Here is a 23,826-nt window from a genome sequence, read left to right as displayed (position 1 = left end):
CCACCCACAAATTCCCCCAACCTTGGGTATAGGATGAGAAGAAAGCTAGAAAGGAGGTTGATAAGGAAGAAATACAAAGATAAGTTATGGGAGAAAGGAAAAAAGAAATTAAGTAAGCAGAGAGCTGAGGGGGAGAGATAAATTGATGGAAGGAAATGGACTTAGACTGCCTCTCAGATATTTTAAGTTCACAATTATAAAAGGAAATAGAAGAATATTACATTATAAACAATGAAAATTGGAACAAAGTATAGATGTCAAAAAAATGAGCATGGTTTTATATAGAAAAGAGTCCAAAACTAAAAAATAACGTTAGTGACTATATGGTCACTATGATCTGTGTGGTTTGAAAGCTTGTTCATGCTCATTCTAATAAAACGATAAGACCAGGCTGTATTTTTGATAGTGAGGGACGGTAAGAATTAAAAAGAATACAAAAAAAAAAAGAATAAAACTGTTTTCCAGAAGGCAACTAGATAGAGGGAAATACTACCTGAAATAAAACTAAATATGCACGAGGCAAAAATAGATGATGGAAAAAAATATTTCTATTGACTAAAGAGTCATTAACATTCAAGGCATCATTAAACTCATCTTAACTAAAGAAAGCACTGGAAACCTTGCAAAATCAAAAAGTTGACTAATGATCTAAACAATAAATTATACAGATGGTAAATAAGACAAAACCCTTCATTCAGTCTGAATTATGGAATGAAGCAATGGTATTAGCTCAAATATGCCATCCACATGGAACATTTATCAAGAATGACAGCAAATATAATGTTCTAATTAGAAATAAAGCAACCATGTAAGATAATTTAAAGGGAAGTAGTGGATTTTTATAATTCGAGCCATTTAAATTTAATTTAGAAAAAAATAGTGAGTCCATGGTAGGGAAGTATATTACAGTGAAGGGAGATAGAATCAGTAATTTGGTAAGTATTATCCATTATGTTTCTACAATTAATTGAATTAAAAAATAGAATAATGTAGCTTAAATTAACCCTGAGAAATACAATACAATTTATTTAAAAATAAATATACTAGCTGATATATTTAAATATGCAAAGTTCAAGTATTCAGATAAAATGGTAAAACAACTGTCTATCATTATGTCAGTGAATTAAAATATGCATATTTTCTTTGATTGTAGGCACTATGTCCTGTCAATGGTTATAACACCTAATTTCTCAACTTTCTTTTTTAAATTATCTTTAAAAATAACTGTCAAAAATAGCATAATTTTCAGCACCTGTTCTTGGCTGATATCTTTTTTCTTTACAATTAAGGCACATGTTAGAAGTCTTAAGGGAAAAAAAAAAAACCTTGGTCAGATTCTAGAGAGATAGTTTTACTGACAATTGAACAGATTTTGAACGTATAGCCTTTTTCCATTTTTATGCTAACTGACATGCAACCTAATTTATTTATTTTAATTTCTTGAGGCCTAAGATCAGGCTTAGACCATTGCTCTAGCATTCACCTTGAAGGAGGACAATGAAGAAAAATAGAATCCAGATCAAATACAGACAAACAAAAAAGTGATAATGTAAACTCTATTTTCTGATTGGCAAAAATGAGATACCTATTGACAGAGAAGAGGTACCCACAATCATCATGAATATGATTTAAAGATCCAATAAGGAGAATAAAACTTTTTTTTTGTGGGATTTCCTAAGGCTTTTTGGACTCCTATGTAGGGAAGAGTTTTTGTAAAAGTGATGTCAAAATTTCAGAATAATTTCTGGAGGCTGAATGCTCAGTATTGCATTCAGAGAAGATAAAACATAGAAATATCTGTGAGACTGCCTGCCAAGTTCCTCTGCCCTCATCTGCTTGCAACCTGGTGTGGTTGCAGACATGCCAGGATGCAGCAGTGATAAATGCAATCAGATAGCCACTTAGACAGTGGCAGAACCTAATGTGGTTTTGTCATCTGGCTTGTTGTTATTAAACCTGACAAAGTGAAAAAGCCAACAGGTCATGGGAAAGACAGGGGAGAGAATGAATTTGAATACATATAATTAGAGGTCATAATTGATACCTATTATTTTGTTTACAAGAACATACACCAGTTGTAGGGCACTAACAGAACCCCAAATTTCTTCCCATTGTCCTGCTGCCCATCCCAAAAAACAGACCAAGGTTTGCCCTGGGATAACTCCTTATTCCTGCAAGCCTAAGCTACGTTGCCCTTTACTAGGCTCCACAGCTGCAGCAAGAGAAGCTCTGCTAGTGCCAAGTGGTTTCCCTTTGGGTGTGAACGAATGTTTAGGTCCCTCTTTCTGTTGAATGGGCTAACTGGGAACATCACTCACTCCAAAACCACCCTTTACTATGGGCAATCAGTAAGGAGATAAAGCAACAAAGAGATTTATTATATAGGAAACTAGAATAATACAAGCTAAACTGACCATGAACATAAAGACAGAACAAAAACACCAACTGAAGTTTCTTATCCCCTCTTCTGCCTACCACCTAGTCCTTCAGAGTGATCTGCCAGTGTTTTCACAGATCAGCCTTCCTGCTGATCCTGCCAGCACAGACAGCTGGGGACTTGGACCTTCCTGCTGCCTGGGAAAATCCAAATACCCTGGCACTGCACTGATAACCATTAAAATACTGCCAAGCATTGTCCCAGTTCCTTGTGATTCTAAAAACCTCTTCCTGGGACATCAGGCATTCCTTTGGCTAATAGGCCATTTCTCTCAGATGCCCTTGTTATTGAAGTGTTGCTTATCCTCTTTCAGGCAGACAGTGCCTTGGGCGCCCATTCCAGAAGTATAGGGAGACCTTCAGGACTTGGAGCACAGGGTGGGGGACATCTAGGGGGGAAAAAGTTTTACCTAATGGGGTCTCCTTAAACAGACAGCAACTGCTCCTGCTGAAGCTGCTCCTGCAGCTCTGCATGCTCATACTGCTGCTGTTGAGAAACAGGAAGGAGCACCAGCTCCCTGTGAACTCCTCTTAGGGTCCTTTTTACCTTCCCCACAAGGTACAAGGCTAGCCTCCAATGGCAAAGCCTACAAATTATTCCACCCCACATGTACCAGATACATTGTTGGGTACAAGGCTGTGCCTACCTGGATCCTATGGCTGGGAATAGACAGCCTAGAGCTGTATCTGCCAAGGCAAAGACTCCTGGGTGGATGGGACCACATTGGTGCCCCCTCTAAGCTCATACCCAAGACTCATGCCCCTCTCTCCCAGCCCTTATTATACTATTGGCCCATCCCGGTAATGGCTCCTTTTGTCTATGATTGAGTGTGGCAATTATCTTTGCTGTAGAATGCAATGGCAAGACTTAATAAACAGTTTTGCCTTTTCTTTAAGTATATATCTCTCATTTCCTTTGACTAAACCATATTCAAAAGATATATAGAGGCAACATAACATAATACAGTGATAAAAGTTACATAAATATATACAGAATAACACTAATGTTTCAATAAGACCACATATGTCCTATTAGTACAACAAACCCAAGAAAATCTGCATGATGCCCCATGAACCCCACCATGATTTGGTGGGGCTTTTGATACAAAGTCAATTGTTCTTAAAAAAATTCTAGAAGATTTCTTAATGTCACTGAAGTCTAATAAATACTCTTTGTGTGTTCATTATCACACTCCACCTAAACATGAGGTACTTAAATATGCTCAACCTCTTCAAAATCATATCAAATATATTTATGTTAATTTTACATCATATTTAGTTGGAATGAATCACAGTGTCAGATTTTAGCTGTTCTTTGTGGTTTGCTAAATACCAATTTTAAGCAACTGGATTTCCGTGCTTGAGTCAGGCAGCTCAATTGTACATATTGAGGGCTATAGATTGTATAGAAAGGACAGGTCGGGGAAGAAAGGGCGGGGGGGTTGCACTTTATGTCAGTGAGCAATATACATCAACCCTCATCCAGACAGAATCCGAGGCTGAGGAAGTAGAAGGATTGTGGGTTAGGCTACATGGGGGGCAAGGAGAAAGGGATTTGGTGGTAGGGGTCTGTTACAGACCCCCACACCAAGGGGAAGAAATAGATGCGGGGCTCCTGAGGCAACTCTCGGAGACCATAAAAGCTAAAGGGGCGGTAGTCATGGGGGACCTAAACTACCCGGACATCTGCTGGGAGACGCAGACAGCAAGGTCCCATCGCTCACGCAGGTTTCTAACTTGTGTACAGGACCTCCACCTGACACAGGAGGTGTATGATCCCACTAGGGGGAATGCCATACTGGATCTGGTATTGGCAACGGGAGATGACATGATAGGGGACCTCCAGATCGGTAGCTATCTGGGAGACAGTGATCACCTAATAATAGAATTCAACATAAGACGGCGAGTGGATAAGGTAACTAGTAGGGTAAAAGTGCTAGACTTTAGGAAAGCTGATCTCATTGCACTCAGGCGATCAGTCAAGGAAGCACTGCAGAGTAGGAGTTTTGATGGGATGGGTGCCCAAGAAGGGTGGCTGTGCCTAAAGGAAACGATCCTTTGGGCACAAAGCAAGACGATCCCCGAGCGAGGCAAAAGATGGAAAGGGGCCAGGAGGCTTCCATGGCTGACCAGAGAAATCCAGGGCAGCCTAAGGGCCAAAAGGGGAGCACATAAAAAGTGGAAACAGGGTGAGATCACTAAAGATGAATATACCTCCTCTGCTCGTGCTTGTAGGGAGGCAGTTAGGCGGGCCAAAGCTACCATGGAGCTGAGGATGGCAACCCAAGTAAAGGACAACAAGAAATTGTTTTTTAGATATATAAGGAGTAAAAGGAAGGCCCAGGGAGGAATAGGACCCCTGCTAAATGGGCAGAAGCAATTGGTGACAGATAGGGGGGACAAGGCTGAACTCCTCAACGAGTTCTTTGCCTCAGTGTTCCTAAGCGAGGGGCATGACAAGTCTCTCACTGGGGTTGTAGAGAGGCAGCAGCAAGGCACCAGACTTCCATGCGTAGATCCTGAGGTGGTGCAGAGTCACTTGGAAGAACTGGATGCCTTTAAGTCGGCAGGCCCGGATGGGCTCCATCCGAGGGTGCTGAAGGCACTGGCCGACGTCATTGCAGAGCCACTGGCGGGAATATTCGAATGCTCGTGGCGCACAGGCCAAGTCCCAGAGGACTGGAAAAGGGCTAACGTGGTCCCCATTTTCAAAAAGGGGAGGAAGGAGGACCCGGGCAACTATAGGCCAGTCAGTCTCACCTCCATCCTTGGTAAAGTATTTGAAAAAATTATCAAGGCTCACATTTGTGAGAGCCCGGCAGGACAAATTATGCTGAGGGGAAACCAGCATGGGTTTGTGGCGGGCAGATCGTGCCTGACCAACCTAGTCTCTTTCTATGACCAGGTTACGAAACGCCTGGACACAGGAGGAGGGGTGGATGCCGTATACTTGGACTTCAGGAAGGCCTTCGATACGGTATCCCACCCCATACTGGTGAACAAATTAAGAGGCTGTGATGTGGATGACTGCACAGTCCGGTGGGTGGCGAATTGGCTAGAGGGTAGAGGGTCGCACCCAAAGAGTCGTGGTAGATGGGTCGGTCTCGACCTGGAAGGGTGTGGGCAGTGGGGTCCCGCAGGGTTCGGTCCTTGGACCGATACTCTTTAATGTCTTCATCAGCGACTTGGACGTGGGAGTGAAATGTACTCTGTCCAAGTTTGCAGATGACACAAAGCTATGGGGAGAAGTGGACACGCTGGAGGGCAGGGAACAGCTGCAGGCAGACCTGGATAGGCTGGACAAGTGGGCAGAAAACAACAGGATGCAGTTCAACAAGGAGAAATGCAAAGTGCTGCACCTAGGGAGGAAAAATGTCCAGCACACCTACAGCCTAGGGAATGACCTGCTGGGTGGCACAGAGGTGGAAAGGGATCTTGGAGTTCTAGTGGACTCCAAGTTGAACATGAGCCGGCAGTGTGATGAAGCCATCAGAAAAGCCAATGGCACTTTATCGTGCATCAGCAGATGCATGACGAATAGGTCCAGGGAGGTGATACTTCCCCTGTATAGGGCGTTGGTCAGACCGCAGTTGGAGTACTGCGTGCAATTCTGGGCGCCACTCTTCAAGAAGGATGCGGATAACCTGGAGAGGGTACAGCGAAGGGCAACTCGTATGGTCAAGGGCCTGCAGACCAAGCCCTACGAGGAGAGACTAGAGAAACTGGACCTTTTCAGCCTCCGCAAGAGAAGGTTGAGAGGCGACCTTGTGGCTGCCTATAAGTTCATCACGGGGGCACAGAAGGGAATTGGTGAGGATTTATTCACCAAGGCGCCCCCGGGGGTTACAAGAAACAATGGCCACAAGCTAGCAGAGAGCAGATTTAGACTGGACATTAGGAAGAACTTCTTCACAGTTCGAGTGGCCAAGGTCTGGAACGGGCTCCCAAGGGAGGTGGTGCTCTCCCCTACCCTGGGGGTCTTCAAGAGGAGGTTAGACGAGTATCTAGCTGGGGTCATCTAGACCCAGCACTCTTTCCTGCTTATGCAGGGGGTCGGACTTGATGATCTATTGAGGTCCCTTCCGACCCTAACATCTATGAATCTATGAATCTATGAATCTAAGCTCAGTGACATCTTGGTGATATTGTCCACTGAGATCCTCCTTTGAGTCAGCTTGCTAACCACAGCTGTTCCATTTAACATCATATCTTTAATAGAGGAGAAAAAAAGAGACATTGCGTTTCCCTTAGGGACACATCTCTCTAAATGTTTTGTTAAATGTTAAATATTCACAGTAGAATGCCTTCATATTTTTCTTTATTTGGTATTTTAGAATCACAAATGTTGCTGAAAGATTTGACTTTAAAAAAAAAAAAAAAAGATTTTTAACCAAAACTGCTACCTTGCTGAAATGTTGTCAAACTGATCAGTGGCCACATATGGACAGACTGTGTCACTTTTATAAATGCTCATCAATATCTTTCTGCCCAAGTAGTTCCTTTAATCAATAGGACTACTAATGGAGTAAGTAATATTCATTGTAAGAGTGGCACAGTCTAACCTACCACCATCTGTCTCTTCTACTGTAAGACCCAACACATTTGGGGCCAGATTATGATATCCAGGCTCTGCTATGCAGCACTTTATTTCACCACAGTCTCATGGAGTCAATACAAATGTTTGTGGGTTAACATGCTTGTCAGCTTGATGTAAGGATATCACAGTCTTGTCCTCTGGAAGTTAAAATTTCAGGTTCAGGTGACATTTCTGAACCTAAAAACCTACAGATGCTGTCAACGTATCATCATTTATGATGCTGGTGTCAGCGTAAAATTATATTATCAGCCCTAAAACATATTGCTTTGTTAATGTGATACCTGTGTATATTGCTCTAATGACATGCATTGACTTTGAAAAAATTTGATCTACTGTGACAAAAGCAATATCCTTCAGTCTTCGTCCTCCATGCAACATTCATAATTCACAAAATCTTCATCTGTTAGGCACCGTTTGAACAGTGCTGAAACAGATTAATGCTTTAGAGTCTGCTCTAGTTCAAGAAAATATAGTGTGCCAGTATCCATTAACAAGTACTTAGTAGCCAAGAGTCTTTATTCCCTACCATATGGAGTTAAATATTTCTATTGTAGTCTATCACTTAAAGGCTGATACAAAGATATTTCACAGTACAGACTAACAGCTTCATTGGAACAAAATATGTGTCCTTCCTTGCACTAAATGAAAACACTTAATCATTTTCATCCACATATTTTTCTCTTCAGCATGGACATGTTTGAAGAAAATGCCTAGGGATACTGAGTCAGTGTGTTCTATTATGTCCATGTGCTTGCAACAGCTGATGACTAAAAGGTATATTTTTCTTGTGTGGAAATTTATGCACAAAAGTCCATTTGCTTAAATCAAAATTATTGTAAATATGTAATTTCAGTAAATAAAGAGAAGACTATTTCCTGAAACCTAAATGCTGCAATCTATTAGGAAACTGGTAAAGATCCAGATATTTCCCCCCCTTTTTCTCTTTCCAATATTCCATTTCCTTAAGATGGGTTTACGGTAGAGACCCATGGTCAGCAGAATTGCCATTTAAAAAACAAAACCCTTTTTTTATACAGACCATATATCTCTTTTTGCAGTTCAGGTAATTTAAATACTTGTAGCAGAAGTAATTAGACAACTATTTGATGCAATAAAAATTGCAAGGTTAATCTAGCCTGAAATGTTTTGAATAGAAGGAAGCAAAGTAAAAATGATGTGCAAATTGTGAGAAGGAAAAGAAGGTTGTAAATTATAAGATCCCAGTTATGCAGACTGAAAAAATGAGTTCAGGAGAGTAATCTAGTGAGAACTAGTATTACTAAATTACAACAAACCTATTTTGAAGAAGTATGAGAAACTTCTAATTTGGAGGGGATTAAAAGAAGTTTTAAACAAGCCATGTTAGAGAAGTGACTGGATGATGATTGCAAGATAATTCTGTATCTGAGTGGCTGTGGCAGAGAAGAGCATGCCACATCAAGGGGCTTACCACAGACACCAGGACTATGGGTTGACTGGCCACTAGCAGTGGAAGAGGTGAAGGAGAGAAAGCATCCACCCCAGCATGGGCATGCCTTGTAAGTGCATGCCGGCACTGATTTGTGGAGCTGAACACAGGCACTGATTTAAAACCACCACAGAACAGTGTGAAAGGAAAACTGGAAACAAGTTCCCTGCCTCAGCTGGAAGAGCACGGGAAGGCAGAATGCCCTGGCAGGGGTTATTGATGGAGGCCTAGTTTAGAGAGGCTGATCACCAAAACAGACTTGGAGGAGTCAGTATACTTACCGGAGCAGCATCTGTGGGAGGGAGATGCTGGCGACCAGAGTTGGATCAGCGATGAACCTGAAAGACAAAGGAGAAAAGGAGAGTAATGAAACCATGAGTGAAAATGCTGGGGCCATGTTTAGGTGGGTCCAAGTCCAACGTTCCCTGCATAGGGAAATGATACACAGGACTGAGTGGATAGAGATATTTATTGTGGACATTGTCACTTCTAGCCTGCACCATTATTATCGTGGCTGAGACTCTTGTAACTGAGCAGGGCAAGACAAATATACATCAGACTTGACATTGCACCACCAGGGTGGTGTTAGGTGGGGTGTAGGGAAGGCAGATCCCCAGGCCCAAGCTACACTGCGTGCAGGTGTAAAGGCAGCGAAAGGAGAGAGATCAATATCATCCTCCCCAAGATTACTTTACATCCAAGATGTGGCAGGCGAGAACCCTTGGCAATTTTAATAATCTACATTGCCGGCCAAACTGGTGACCCATGAAGTAGCAGACAGTGTGGGCTGTGTAGAAAAATCTAAGCAGAGGGCCAAAGACTGGCATGGAAAATTACAGTAATAAACAGTGATACTGAATCTGGCAGCTAAAGTGATGAGCGGGAATCCTGGTTTTCTGATTTAAAACTGTAACCCCAAATCCACATTTTTCTGTGATTAAAATGAAATGCCACGATAGATAGATAGATAGATAGATAGATAGATAGATAGATAGATAGATAGATAGATAGATATTCCCTAACATGGCATGTTTAAAACTTGATTGAATCCTCTCCAAATTAGAAGTTTCTCTTACTTCTTCAAAATAGCTTTGTTGTGACTTATTAATATTACAGTAAAAGCCGTGTTATTTGGCACTTTATTAACCAGCATGCTCTATTAACTGGCATGCCACTCGATGTGGAAAAAGTGAAACCAGAAGTCCCACTTTGCTGACTTCGAGCCACAGCCCGGGACTAAGCAGCCTGTGTGCCCTGCGCCGCCCCCCCGTCCCCCTGTTCCTCAGCACACTGATGCCAGAGAGTGAAAACCTGGTGCACTGGACTCGACAGGAGGGGCAGTGCCCTGACCAGGAAAACATGGCTCTCAGGTAACCAGCATATTTCGTTATCCGGCACCCCCCATTCCCAATGGGTGCTGGATAACAGAGCTTTTGCTGTAGTTCTCACTAGGTTACTCACTTGATGTCATTTTTCAGTTTGCATAACTGGGATCTCATAATTTAGAACCTTTTTTTTCCTGCTTACAATTTGCCTACATATATTTGTGGCATTTCATTTTAATTATGGAAAAAAATGGATTTTGTGCTACTTTTTTAAATCAGACATTTTGGGATTTTTTTTTTTTTTATCAGAGAAAATCAGGATCCCTGGTGAATAGGTAGTATGAACTGGAAAACATAAAATGCCTATTCAATAACCAACTAAAGTTCTTAAATTAGTATCTAAAAACCACAAGCAGGTAGATCAGAAGCAGACAAGTTAGAAAGGAACTACACTGGGGAAGCAAATGCCAAGATGTGCAAGACAGATTCTGCTCATCCTATGGAGAGATTGCAACATTATCTGGAAATGTTATGGAAGTTCCTAAAAACATATTATCAAATATGTCACTTGAGAAAAATTAGACAGAATTTTTGTTATAATTTCATAGATTTCATAGACATTAGGGCTGGAAGGGACCTCGGAAGATCATCGAGTCCAGCCCCCTGCCCAAAGGGCATGAAGTCAGCTGGGGTCATAGGATCCCAGCAAGATAAGCATCTAGTTTGCTCTTGAAGGTGTTCAATGTAGGCGCTTCAACCACCTCCGGTGGCAATTTAATTCTAGGATATAAACTTGACTTTGAATTCTTGCAATTCCAGGCTTACAGGGGTCCTCTTTTATGTATAATAGGGAATGAGAACCAAGGTTAATTTTGAAAATTCAGAGCATTTGAAATAGAGGATCATGTTTTCAGAGGGTCCAATCATCATCAGGTTGAACTTACCACTCCCAACACTATAGGAGTGATTGCAACATTTTGGTAATTTCCCTCCTTCTCTTGTATTTATTATTTATATTACAGTATCCCTTAGATACTTCAATGTGTGAAGTGACTTCCCCCAAGATACAGAGTACACCAGTGGTACACCAGGAATAGAACCCAAGCCTTATGACTCCCTTATGTACTAAACCACACTGTTTCCCTTGGAGAGTATTTCAGTTTTTCAGCGTAAGAACTAATGTACATTGAGGACATAGTGCACTATTTCCATGTTGAAAGAGGAAAAAATGCATGAGCTTCATATGGTGGTCAGCAAAAACAGAACTTCCACATCTTCTTTACTAATAAAATGTGTTATGGCTTGTGATTAGGAATAGTGAAAACAGTCTCAAAAGTATGGAAGACTACAAAGGAAGCATTGCATCTTCATTAAAATATGCAAGTTAAATAGCCTATTGATGGACTAATTCTTGATTTTGTCACTTAATAAACAAATACTTCTCATTAACTGTGGCCTAGGATATTTTTATGGTTCCATTTTTAGTCAGAGGTCACATATAAGTAGGTGATTTTAACCTGGAATTTAAAGGCAGTTTGAAGTCTGGTTCTAAAATGTCATTGCCCTGAGATACTATAGTCTCTGAAAAAAATAATAAAGAAAAACTTATTACCTAGTGTTAATGAAAGTAGTTGTTATTGATCAGTGATGATGGGTCTTATATAGCTGGAAGGTTGGCTGACTTAAAAAATCCTGATCCAAAAACAACTTGGGGTACAATCCTACTTTATAACAAGTGTTTTATACTCTTATTCCCCACTGACCTTAATAGGAAATAAAAGCTATTACTGATTTGTGGAATCTATGGTTTTTAGATTAGGTAAAATAACCCAGCTCACAAAGAGGACATTTTTCTGGTCTTTTTATAAAATATAATACACAATCTTTAAATAAATCTGATTTCCTGCCAGTCTCCAGAAAATAGTAATCCATGAGATTATATGAATTTGTGAAAACTAGGTTTTATTCTTGTAATGTTGCTAGACATTTATGACCAAAACTTCAGTAACACATTGTGGCAAGAAAGACTTACCCTGACTGGGTGAGGAGCAAAGCTGGTGGGATGCCAAGCTGGAACAAGAGCGCGGTAAAAGTGAAATCATGGCAGGAGAAAATGCTGTGCTAAAAGAAAAAAAGGAAAAAGAATGGCGGAGCCAGAAGGAGCTAGGGCCAGCTCCTGCATTGGCATGGGCATGCTTTATGGCAGTGTGCTGTTGCCGATTAGTCGGCCAGCCCCCTGAGGCCGAGATAAAAAGCTCAGTAGAAGAGCAGCTCAGGGGAGTGGAAGCAAGTTCCCCAATGGGCCCAGAGTGGCCTGGAACAAAACAGATTCCCACTGAAGGGACATGGTGGCTGCCCCAGGAAGGGGTTTTCCAAGACAAATACAGCCATACAAAGCTCAGTGACCTACCTGAAGAATAACCATGGACATTGGATAGCTCCAGCCCAGATTGGATCCAAATGGGACCTGAAGGGACAGAAAGAAATGGACGTCTGAGTTGCGGCAAGTATAGAGCTGAGAGAGAGAGAAAGAGGCACTGGGGAGCAAGGTAACCTGGTGTCAGGAAGACACTTAGATAGGATCAAGCACAGTCAGGGAAAACTCAGATGAGATATCCCAAACTGACCACCATAAATTCAGAGGACTGGGACACCAGAGTCTATATTGTACCAGCACTAGCAATCCAGAAACAACATCTTTGGGTGGCATTAGGTGGGGTGAAGGGAAGGCAGAGCCCCAAGTAGGAACAACAGTCAGGAAGATTGAAGAAAAGTACCAGGAAGGGCGGGACAAACTGTCTTCCTCCCAATTAAAATAACATATTCCTGCAAGACATGGCAGGAGAGAACCCCTGGGGAACCTTCCAAGATCTAACCCAGTAACAAGCCTGTTTCTTCCTTGAGTGACAGCAAAACCAGAAAAACCCCTATGGACATGATGCACAGGTGAACAGCATGGGAGACTACGTGCAGGTCAATCTTTTTTTTTGAAAAAAAAACCCAGCAGAAAGAAAAAAAAAAAAAAAGAATGGCTTAGTCTTTTCATTGTAAATAATGTTGAACTAAAAGGTTGAATGGTAGGGGAAGATAAAATATTATTTCACACAGCAATTTCTCAAACAAACAACTCAGCAGTTCCTAACTGAAAGTTATCTATACACTGGTGCATGACTTGTAATTTAGTCTTTATTGTAAAACAAATATTCAGTGGCCATGTGAGTGTTCTTGTTACATTTATGTAAAAGTGTTCATATTTATAGTAGAAGTAGATGGCATGAACAAAGTAGTTTTCTTCATCTATATTTCATTGAGGAAGTCATGCAGTGAAAAGCACACTCAGCAGACTTCCATCCATTATGATCCCTGTAGTCACAGAGGTCTACATTTGCATAGTGGTACTTGAAGCAAGACCCTCTCTCTGGAATATCCTACAATCTATAATTAAACAAGTCAGCCACACTAGCATTCTTTAGCAAATGATAAATCTCCAGGGTGCAATAGGGTGGGTAAAATATGGACTAATACCACAATTATATTTTCAACATGTGCTGGTGATTGGGTTTTAGTATTAGGCCTAATGGTTTTTATAATTAAATCAAAATAGAAAACAAAAAATGTCATTTGGCATTTGAACATGTAACATAAATCAAGCTGTGCACATACATTATTTAACACATGAATATATTATTGTTCCCTTGCCCTCCTTCCATCTTGCCTCTCTTGTTTGACTAGGGAATTTCTCTAATGTGTTCAGCACTTACCTCACTAAGGATTTATGCCTTATTATGGCCTGTGTGTCCTATTCCAATATAAATAAATAGCAAGAACAATTAAATCATTCTAATAGAATATGTAGCAAAATGTAAGTAGTGCTTTCAACCCTGACTACTTTAGGATTTGATGGCAACTTTATGGCGTACCTTATGTAACAGGGAATCCTAACCCTGGCTAATAGAAGGAAGTAGGAACAGGCAAGGGGAATGCTATTGCAGAGTGTTAAACTGTAGGGCTCTGAACAGTTAAGAGCCCTTGCTGCTGATTTGGATAATTGGCAGCATCTGGGCCCTGTTTTAAAGACAGCAAGGAAGTGACTGGAAGGGGAGGGCTTAGCAGCCATATAAGTCTGAGCATAGGGGTAAGAAATTAGCTTTGTCGAAATCCTCACCAGAGAGGGTAGGCTGAGAGGGTCAAAACCCAGTAGTGTGGAGACCACATGGGCTGCCTGGGTGACACTCTTTGCTCTGAGCCCTGCAGGAGCTGGCAGAAGTGAAGGAGCTAAGACTGATGAGCAGATGCCTGAGCAAATGAATGAATTAGAGGAAGATCCACAAGGCATGGGCAGGGCTATGAGAGAAGCTGGAAGCCACATTTAATGTCCCTAACATTAAAACATGTAAATCCAGGAGGCCTCAATTAGTGCTATTAGAGTCATAGTTTTTTTTTGTTTGTTTGGGATTTTTTTTGGGGGGGGAGGGGGCTTCCAGACTACTGCGACCGGGGTGTGTGGGAGGGGGATGATCAGAGCATGGGGTCTGCATGGGGGGGCTCTGCCAGGATGTCCCAGAGCCCCCACAGCCCCTGCTGCAGACCGTGAGCTTTTTTTTTTTTTTTTAAGTGCTGGGACTAGGCTGGGGCCAGGCGGAGGATGGGGCCGGGCAGGGCAGCCATGGGGGATTCTCCCATGGCTCCTACCACCAGGGAAGGGCAGGCACAGCTGGAGAAGCCACAGCTGCCTAGCTGTGCCTGCCTCTCCCCAGCAGATCTGAATCTCTGAATCAGTGCCGAATCTCCAATTCTGATTTGGCCGAATTAAATGGGGACAGTGATTCAAATCACCAAATTGAATCACTGTCCTCTGAATCAGCTGAATCTGAATCCGAACTGAATACTTCCCTATGTGCACAGGCCTAATAGTTGGTTCTGACAAGGAACTGAGTTTTTGGTTTTGGGACCCAAGACACTGAGGCAGGACCAGTGGCCCCAGAGCTAAAGTAGTAGCAATGCCTTGCTTAGGCAGGTATTAGGGCCAGAATATGGCTGCCCAGTGATAAGCACAGCAGATTAGAGCACCTAAGGCTTCCTCTAGTCTCTGAGGGCAGCCTCCCATATTTATATAAATTAGAGAGCAAGGTGTGGCTGGCAAGTATAGGGCAGGTCCCAAGAGACTAGAAGTGGTGGGACAGGGTTGGAGTGGCCACTAGGAGGCGCCAAAGCCATCCTCCAGTATACATTGAGGGGGACGGAGGGGCCAATCTGTCACCCCGACCCCTTAGCCCAGCAAGTCTGCTGCTTCCCAGGGGCCCACATCCGGGACATTGCGGAGAGGATCCCCAAGCTCCTCAAACCCACAGACCACTATCCCATGCTCCTTATTCATGTGGGCACCAATGACACGGCTCGGAGCACTCCCAGCCAGGTCATGAGGCGCTACAGGGATTTGGGAGTGGGGCTTAAGGGTCTGGGGGCACAGGTGGTGTTCTCGTCGATCCTCCCAGTCTCAGGCTATGGGCTGAGAAGGCACAGGAGGATCTATGTGGTCAACCAAAGACTGCGGCGCTGGTGTCGTCAGGGAGGCTTTGGCTTTCATGACCACAGCCCACTCTTTGGCGAGAGAGGCAGCGAGCTGCTGGGAAGAGATGGTCTCCACCTCTCTCCCCTAGGGAGGAGGCTCTTCTCAGCCAGACTGGCTGACCTGCTCCATCGGGCTTTAAACTAAGCCCGTTGGGGGACGGGGGGACTACCGCCACTGCTGGCCCGCTGAGCAATCCTTGCAAAGCCAGCGGATCACGGCACTCAAGGGAGCCCACCCCGGCCACAGCCCTGGTAAAATCTGTGGGCAAGGAAGGAGCCCCCCAGGGGGCACTTGCCTGCCTGTACACTAATGCCAGGAGCTTGGGGAATAAGCAGGAGGAGCTCATCCTCCTGCTCAGTGCAAACAATTACAATGTCATAGGGATAACGGAGACCTGGCGGGACTCCACCCATGACTGGACCACGGGGATAGATGGCTATACCCTGTACAGGAGGGATCGTGTAGAGAAAAGGGGCGGGGGTGTAGCTCTCTATGTTAAGGAAAGCTACGCGTCCCTGCAAGCCGATATTGGCGACCAGGGTGGATGGCTGGAGACCCTCTGGGTTAAAATCCGTGGGGAACATGGCACAGGGGACACAATGTTGGGAGTCTATTACAGACCTCCCACCCAAAGTCCTGAGCTTGACCAGGAGTTTGCCTGGGAACTGGCTGAGGCAGCTTGCTGCAGGACCATGGTTGTCATGGGTGACTTCAATTACCCAGACATCTCGTGGGAGGATCGCTCAGCAAAATCTGAGCTGTTGCAGAGCTTCCTCTCGTGCGTGGATGACCTCTACCTGACTCAAGAAGTCTATGGGCCAATGAGAGGCAAAGCGCTGCTCGACCTGGTGCTGGCTACTGGGGATGACCGAGTCGGCGACCTAGTGATCGATGGGAAGCTGGGTGACAGCGACCACGAGCTGATCACCTTCACCATCCGTCGAAAAGCTGGCAAGTCAGTCAGCAACACGGAAGTCCTTGACTTCAGGAAAGCCGACTTTGACAAGCTCAGGAGGCTTGTCAGTGAGGCCCTAAGGGACTGTGACCACAGGGAGAAGGGAGTTCAAGAAGAGTGGTTGCTCCTCAAGGGAGCGATCCTCCATGCACAAACTAAGTCTATTCCATCTCGGAGGAAAGGCAGCAAGAGGGCACAGCAGCCCCCCTGGCTCTCCAGGGACCTAGCAGACCTCCTGAAGCTAAAAAGAAAGGCCTACAAAGGATGAAGGATGGGAGTCACCTCCAAGGAGTATTATTCTGCACTGGTCCGGTCCTGTAGGGAGCAGACCAGGAAAGCCAAGGCTGCAACTGAACTCCAGCTAGCTTTGAGCATCAAGGACAATAAAAAGTCCTTTTTCAGATATGTGGGGAGCCGGAGGAAAAGCAGGGGCAACGTTGGACCCCTGCTGAACCAGATGGGGCAACTGACAACTGACGCCCAGGAAAAAGCCAACCTATTAAATAGGTACTTTGCGTCAGTCTTTCATCAGCCCCATGGGACACCCATGCCCGCTACAGGGCCAGGAAGTCCGGGTGAGGGTGATCCCCTGCCCTCCATTAATGCTGACTTCGTGAAGAAACATCTTGAGAAGCTGGATACCTTCAAGTCAGCCGGCCCTGACAATCTTCATCCCAGGGTACTCAAGGAGCTGGTGAGCATCATAACCCAGCCTCTAGCGCGGATCTTTGAAAACTCTTGGCGCTGTGGTGTAGTGCCCGAAGACTGGAAGAAGGCCAATGTGGTGCCTATCTTCAAGGAAGGGAGGAAAGTGGATCCGGCTAACTATAGGCCCATCAGCCTGACTTCTATCCCGGGGAAGATCTTAGAAAAGTTTATTAAGGAGGCCATCCTTAATGAACTGGCCGACACCAACATCTTAAGGGATAGCCAGCACGGGTTTGTTGCGGGTAGGTCTTGCTTGACCAATCTCATTTCCTTCTACGACCAGGTGACCTATCACCTGGACAAGGGAGATGAGATTGATGTCATATATCTTGACTTCAGAAAAGCCTTCGATCTGGTGTCCCATGATCGTCTCTTGGAGAAACTGGCCAATTGTCGCCTTGGGTCCTCCACGATCCACTGGCTGGAAAATTGGCTCCGGGGTCGGACCCAGAGGGTAGTAATTGATGGAAGTCACTCATCGTGGTGTCCTGTGACCAATGGGGTCCCCCAGGGCTCTGTCCTTGGACCCATACTGTTCAACATCTTCATTAATGCTGTGGACACTGGAGTCAGAAGCGGACTGGCCAAGTTCGCCGATGACACCAAACTTTGGGGCAAAGCATCCACACCAGAAGACAGGCGGGTGATCCAGGCTGACCTGGACAGGCTCAGCAAGTGGGCAGACGAGAATCTGATGGTGTTCAATGCCGATAAATGCAAGGTTCTCCACCTTGGGGAAAAAAAACCCGTAGCATCCTTATAGGCTCGGCAGTGCTGTGTTGGCTAGCACTATGGAAGAAAGAGACTTGGGGGTCATCATTGACCACAAGATGAACATGAGCCTGCAATGCAATGCTGCGGCTAGTAAAGCAACCAAAATGCTGGCTTGCATCCATAGATGCTTCTCAAGCAAATCCCGGGACGTCATTCTCCCCCTGTACTCGGCCTTAGTGAGGCCGCAGCTGGAGTACTGCATCCAGTTTTGGGCTCCACAATTCAAAAAGGATGTGGAGAAGCTTGAGAGAGTCCAGAGAAGAGCCACGTGCATGATCAGAGGTCAGGGAAGCAGACCCTACGATGACAGGCTGAGAGCCCTGGGGCTCTTTAGCCTGGAAAACAGCAGGCTCAGGGGTGATTTGATGGCCACCTACAAGTTTATCAGGGGTGACCACCAGTATCTGGGGGAACGTTTGTTCACCAGAGCGCCCCAAAGGATGACGAGGTCGAATGGTCACAAACTACTACAAGATCATTTCAGGCTGGACATAAGGAAGAATTTCTTTACTGTCCGAGCCCCCAAGGTCTGGAACAGCCTGCCACCGGAGGTTGTTCAAGCGCCTTCATTGAACACCTTCAAGATGAAACTGAATGCTTATCTTGCTGGGATCCTATGACCCCAGCTGACTTCCTGCTCTTTGGGCGGGGGGCTGGACTCGATGATCTTCCGAGGTCCCTTCCAGCCCTAATGTCTATGAAATCTATGAAATTTCTGAATAGTTTGTATATTACACAAAAAACAGAACATTGTTATTTGTAGATCTGTCATCTCAAAAATATCTCAGCCTATCATTTTAGGAACATAGCTAATATGCCCCAGCTTGAAAGTTATTCACTTGAATACTATTTTACATATTTGAATGGCCTCATTCACTTCAATTTTATTTCTTGCTAATAGAATTCATATGCTCTTTAGGTCCAGGAAACACCTTTTTCCCCATAAAGTGCACTATCACCCCATTTTGGGGATTAACATGGCTCACTTTCCCCACCACGCAGCAGCATATGTTCTCACCTGCCATGTCTTGGTGTTTTAAGTTGCTATGTTCCCTCGGTTTGGTTGAAAAGCTACTCTTACGAGTATTTTTTCTCCATGACTCCCTGTGGTTTTGGGAATAGGCTACACACAACTGTAGGTCCAGATGACTGACCTCATTCTGATCTGTTGTGAATACAACTCTCTTGTCTGCTGTCGAGGCCTACTCTCAATTGCCTACCAACTCCCTCACTAACATCCTTGTCCCTGGCTCATCGGCAAAGCAGTATCAGGGCTTTGGGTCACCCACAAAGATTATCTTCTTCATCTCCCTTTTTCCTTGGCCAAAAGGAGTTCACCCCTTGAAGAGCTCCTGCCTGTAGCCCATCTCCTGTTCAGCTGCCTAGCCCTTTGGCTGAACCTCTTATATACTTCCAAGAGGAGATGGGGCTCTTGTCCATGGCCCTTTTCTACATAAAGTAGAAGACTTAGTACAGTGCTGTGCTTAGCACAATGGGGTCCTGGTCCATGACAAAGGTCATTAATTGCTATCACAGTATAAATAATAAAAACACCACAGGTGAAATTCTGGAGGTGTACAAGTCAGCAAGTGTTTTGCTATTGACTTCAACTCAGAAGACTTTGTAGCATAGGGTAGTGAAAGATAGCAAAATTTTTGCTTTTCCTGTTGATTTCCTACCAATTAATGTACATTTATTACTGCTAATGAAGGGAGAATGATGCCTGCTAATTGAAAAGCCGGGTTGAAAGCTTAGGCCTGAAGACAGAAAAAGAGACTTTTATTACCACATTTGCTCACCACTTTGGGGTGTGCTCATTTATTAGGGGTATATTTCTGGGGTCTCTGTAATTCTATCAATGTGCTGCTTATGTTACTTGGATTTCTATATGGAGCTGTATCTCTCCCTTTTATAAGTCCTCACCCCCAATGGAGCTATCTTACAGGACTTAGTTTCAATGTGGCTGGGTTCTTCCAACCACCACATCAATCAAACACATACATGCACATACACACACAGATTAACAGGACACCCCTGAGACAGGCCGGGTTATTTAGCATTGACAGGCTAATACCCTCATATGCCTTGAACTCAGTTCATCCCTTATTTCAGCAGGACAATAATAAATCCAGTTAGACACACATACACACACACTAACAGAGTACTTTTGAGTGGGCTGGGTCCAGCTGATACTCTCATGCACCTTAAAACTCAGCACATCCCAATCTCTTGTCACAATAGTCCTAGTAATAACTCCCTTGATGAGCAGACCCCACTATAGTTTTGGGCATTACAGGGATTTTTGGCTTAGGTAAAAGAAGTGTTGCTGCAGAGCAAATGGGGAGGTCAAGGGAAAGGAAGAGTAAGTGAGGTTCAGAGAGAGAGTATAGTAACCAGCTTGAACATAAAAGTTATTTATTGCCAGGTATATAAATTTATGATCATACCAATAGTAATAGACATACAAGAGAGACAAATAAAACCATTACAATATTACATAGTTTCAATTAGGTATTTGGGGAAGCCTAGCTTAAATTTGATTAGCAAAAGTCAGATTTAGAAAGCTTTGCCTGGAGTAAGAGAAAGAGAGACTTGGGGTCTCACCATTCAGTGAAGCTTGAACCAGTCAAGGTTCCCAGGTGTTTGTTGGAGCTTGCAGACAGGCAGAGTCCTCAGCACGATCAACAAAGGGATTCCAGGCAGAAAAGGAGTGGAACTGCTGCAGCTTTTGGATCTAAGCACCAGGACAGAAACTTGAGCTTGGGTAGGGGGGTTTGTAGAGAACTAACAATGACTCAAGGGAGACCACTAGGTTTGTTTAGAGGTAAACAATGGCTCATATGCTGGATAATAGGAACTGATGACTCCTCTCCCACTGCATCTTCATTGTCTTTTGTAAGTCCTTCCTCTAATCAATTTTTGTTTGGCCTGGGGTGGGAAGGGGGAGTCCTTTGTGAGTCAGACAGGCTGGGTCCTGTGCCAGGGTTTCCCAAGAACACAGAGCTGACAGGTAACACTTTCACCATGGACATGGTTCCTGTCTACAGCTACAAATTTGCAAATGTGTTCCAGCCTGCAGACACTCCTTATCTCTGATCTCTGATCCTACACTAGGGCCTGTCCTGGGAATGCTGGGAGGGCAGCAACAGCTGAACTCTCTCCAGTGGCCCGACACAGTTCTCAGCTGGTTGAAGGGTGCAGGGGAAGCTGCAGCTGGATTCCTCCCCATCACAGAAGAGTCAAGCACAGAAGGATTCATTCTAGTGAGAAACTCTCTTACAGAGGAGATCTTCCAGGAGTCAAAGTGGAAGAGGCAGGTTTCCTCTATGAGGAGCTGGATATATACCTTTTCAGTTCACAATACACAGCTGAGTAATACAGTCCTAGCCTCATGTTGTGCAAAATCTCACACCAACATGCAGTCAGGCAGATCTTATATGAAAAGTATAACTAGTGGTCTGATTTTAGGCCTCTCTGATATACCTGTCCAAGAAGCAAAAAATAAATTCCTGTTCTGCTCTGCAAGGCACATTACTTGCTTGTACATGTATTTTCCTTAACTTCTCAACTGCAAAACCTCATGATATCAAATCGAAACACCGAAAAGAATAAATTCTGATTAATCTTACCTTGAAAAACATTAACAGTTTTATCACTTAGAGAGCAAGAAAACAAAGGGCTTAGATGGAAAAGTAATAAATAAACACATGAAACACATTGCTCTGATGGCTATGAAACAGTGACAATTGAAGCACTTAGAAATGCTGCCACAGCTGTGAGCAACAGCAGAATTACAGAAATCTCTACCAAAGTGAACAAGGGAATCAGAATGTCAGAATCAAATGGGCCAAAGTAACCACAATATTTTACAAGATGATTTTACAATAACCTGGGAACAGCTAAAATACTGTTGAAAGTCAGATAAATTCAGAGGGCTGGCTATTTGTATTGAACTGGAACCTACAAGGGTGAGTTATGAACCTGTACCAGCTCAGAACAATAGCTTGTCCTTTTATCTGTGTATCCTTGTAAGAAAAACTTCCCCTGTCTTCGAAACTTCATACCTAATATTCCTCCCCTCCTGTAGAGCAAGTGGTGGGGCATGGGTGGCATCCAGGATCTTTCCAAATCCCATCATCTAGTATGGCTGAGCAGTCATGATTTGTTCCTGGGACTGGTCTGTAGTAAATAACAACCCCAGAGCAATGGATGGGAACAGTGACACAAATGGTTTTTCTGCACTATTTCTATGCACCATGCTTTGCAGAGAGTGTATTATAAACCACAGTTACAGCCAATACTGAAAGATAATTTGAACACTTACTCCAGTTATAAAGTACATATCTTTATCTAAGGTAAGAAGTGCAGAAATGCATTGTGGCTAAACAACTTGAAAAGAGAGCAAAATAATCAAACTGGACCTCATACTGAAAACAGAGTCCTTTAGGAAAGGCAAACATGTCTTTACTTTGACATTCTAAGCATTTGCAGTTAAAGACAGACTCAAGTCAACAAGAATCCTGCGCTACTTATAGAATTTTAAATGCCTTGAGCTCTCAGAAGTGGCCAGAGGTAAACTATCTGTTCCAGTAGTAGTTACCTTTTAGTGAAAGGTGCATCAATGCACAGGAAAAGAAGACTGTAAGTTCCTTTTACAACTGTATTTTTCTCCTAGGAACTAACCAGGAATTGGTCAATTCAATCTGAAGAAAAGCTGGTAGAACAAAATGTGACTGCACAAAAATGGAAAGGTGCAGTAGTTCCTAGAATCTCAGAACAGACACATCAGTCTTGACCTGTGGAGAAAATATATAAATTAAGAGAGAAGATTATCGTTTCAGGTCTGCCATGTGAGCCTGAAAGGAAAGCAGCATTTTAGCTTAAAAGTTACAAAAAAGGCACACTGCATTTGGGACCCTTTTGTTGACTAATAAAGATTTCAGCAATGTAAATTTAATATTCATTGCAAAGAGGTCAGATTCAGCAGTTATTTAATTAAAATAAAAAAATTAAATTCAGGGAGTTGCACCCTCTTCACTCAAGTCAAATTTGTCCCAAAGCATTCAAATAAGTATTCAAACATCAGCAAATTTGAGACAACAGCTTTTTTATTATTAATCTTGAGAAGTTTTAAAATTGATTTATGTATTTGCTACTAGCTGTGTCATCTCTAAATGCTGTGGGACGTGATGGACAAGGTGAGGTACTAGGACTCAAGAGATTTCAGATCAATTCCTGCCTCCTAGGTTACTTTTGCACAAGTCATTTCATTGCTACAGGTCTCATGTTTCCTATATGAAAACTGATAACAATATATATCTTAGTAAAACCCTTGGACATCTAGCAATGCAAATGTTATACAAGAATTAAGCATTATTGCTACTACTATTGTTGCTCACTTGTGGCTGATTTTGACTTCACATTTCATAACCCCTGTTACTGGATGTAAGGTGCAGAGGCAGGTTGCAGAAAGGCAGGTCTACAGAGCTGTAAGTCTTCTAACTGGTAAGGGACAACTCTTGTGGTCCATTAGGGAAGGGGAGCTTGCTCACCAGGGCCACATACAGACATTATACATAGACTGGTCTAAGTAATTGGAACTCAATCTGTATTCATAACAGAACAGAAGTTTGGCTCATATAGACTGGTATAAAAATAGTGCAACCCAGTCTAAGATAGACCTGGATTGATGTGCACTCAAATCTAATTGATTTAGGTTAGACCGGTGAATCAAACTTGTGTATCAGATCCCTACTGGTTCAAGTTAGGTAACTGTCCTGCAGAATCCCAGGATGCTTTGTAGCTTTCCTACTACCTCTCCATTGCAGGGAGGCACAGTAGCACTCAGCACATGTTAGTTACTCTGGCCAAAATCCAGGTAAGCTCTGTCCCTGAGCTTTCCCAGAGCTGAGCCAGGAAAGACCCTCTCCCCAGCCCCACCTCCTGCCTCCTACAATCTGCCAACAGCATGCAGGCAGCAGTGGGGGGTTG

The sequence above is a fragment of the Alligator mississippiensis genome, chromosome 5, assembly GCF_030867095.1.
Source record: "Alligator mississippiensis isolate rAllMis1 chromosome 5, rAllMis1, whole genome shotgun sequence".
NCBI classification, from domain to species: Eukaryota; Metazoa; Chordata; order Crocodylia; family Alligatoridae; genus Alligator; species Alligator mississippiensis.
The sequence above is the reverse complement of the archived record's forward strand: the minus strand, read 5'-3'. Positions refer to the sequence as shown.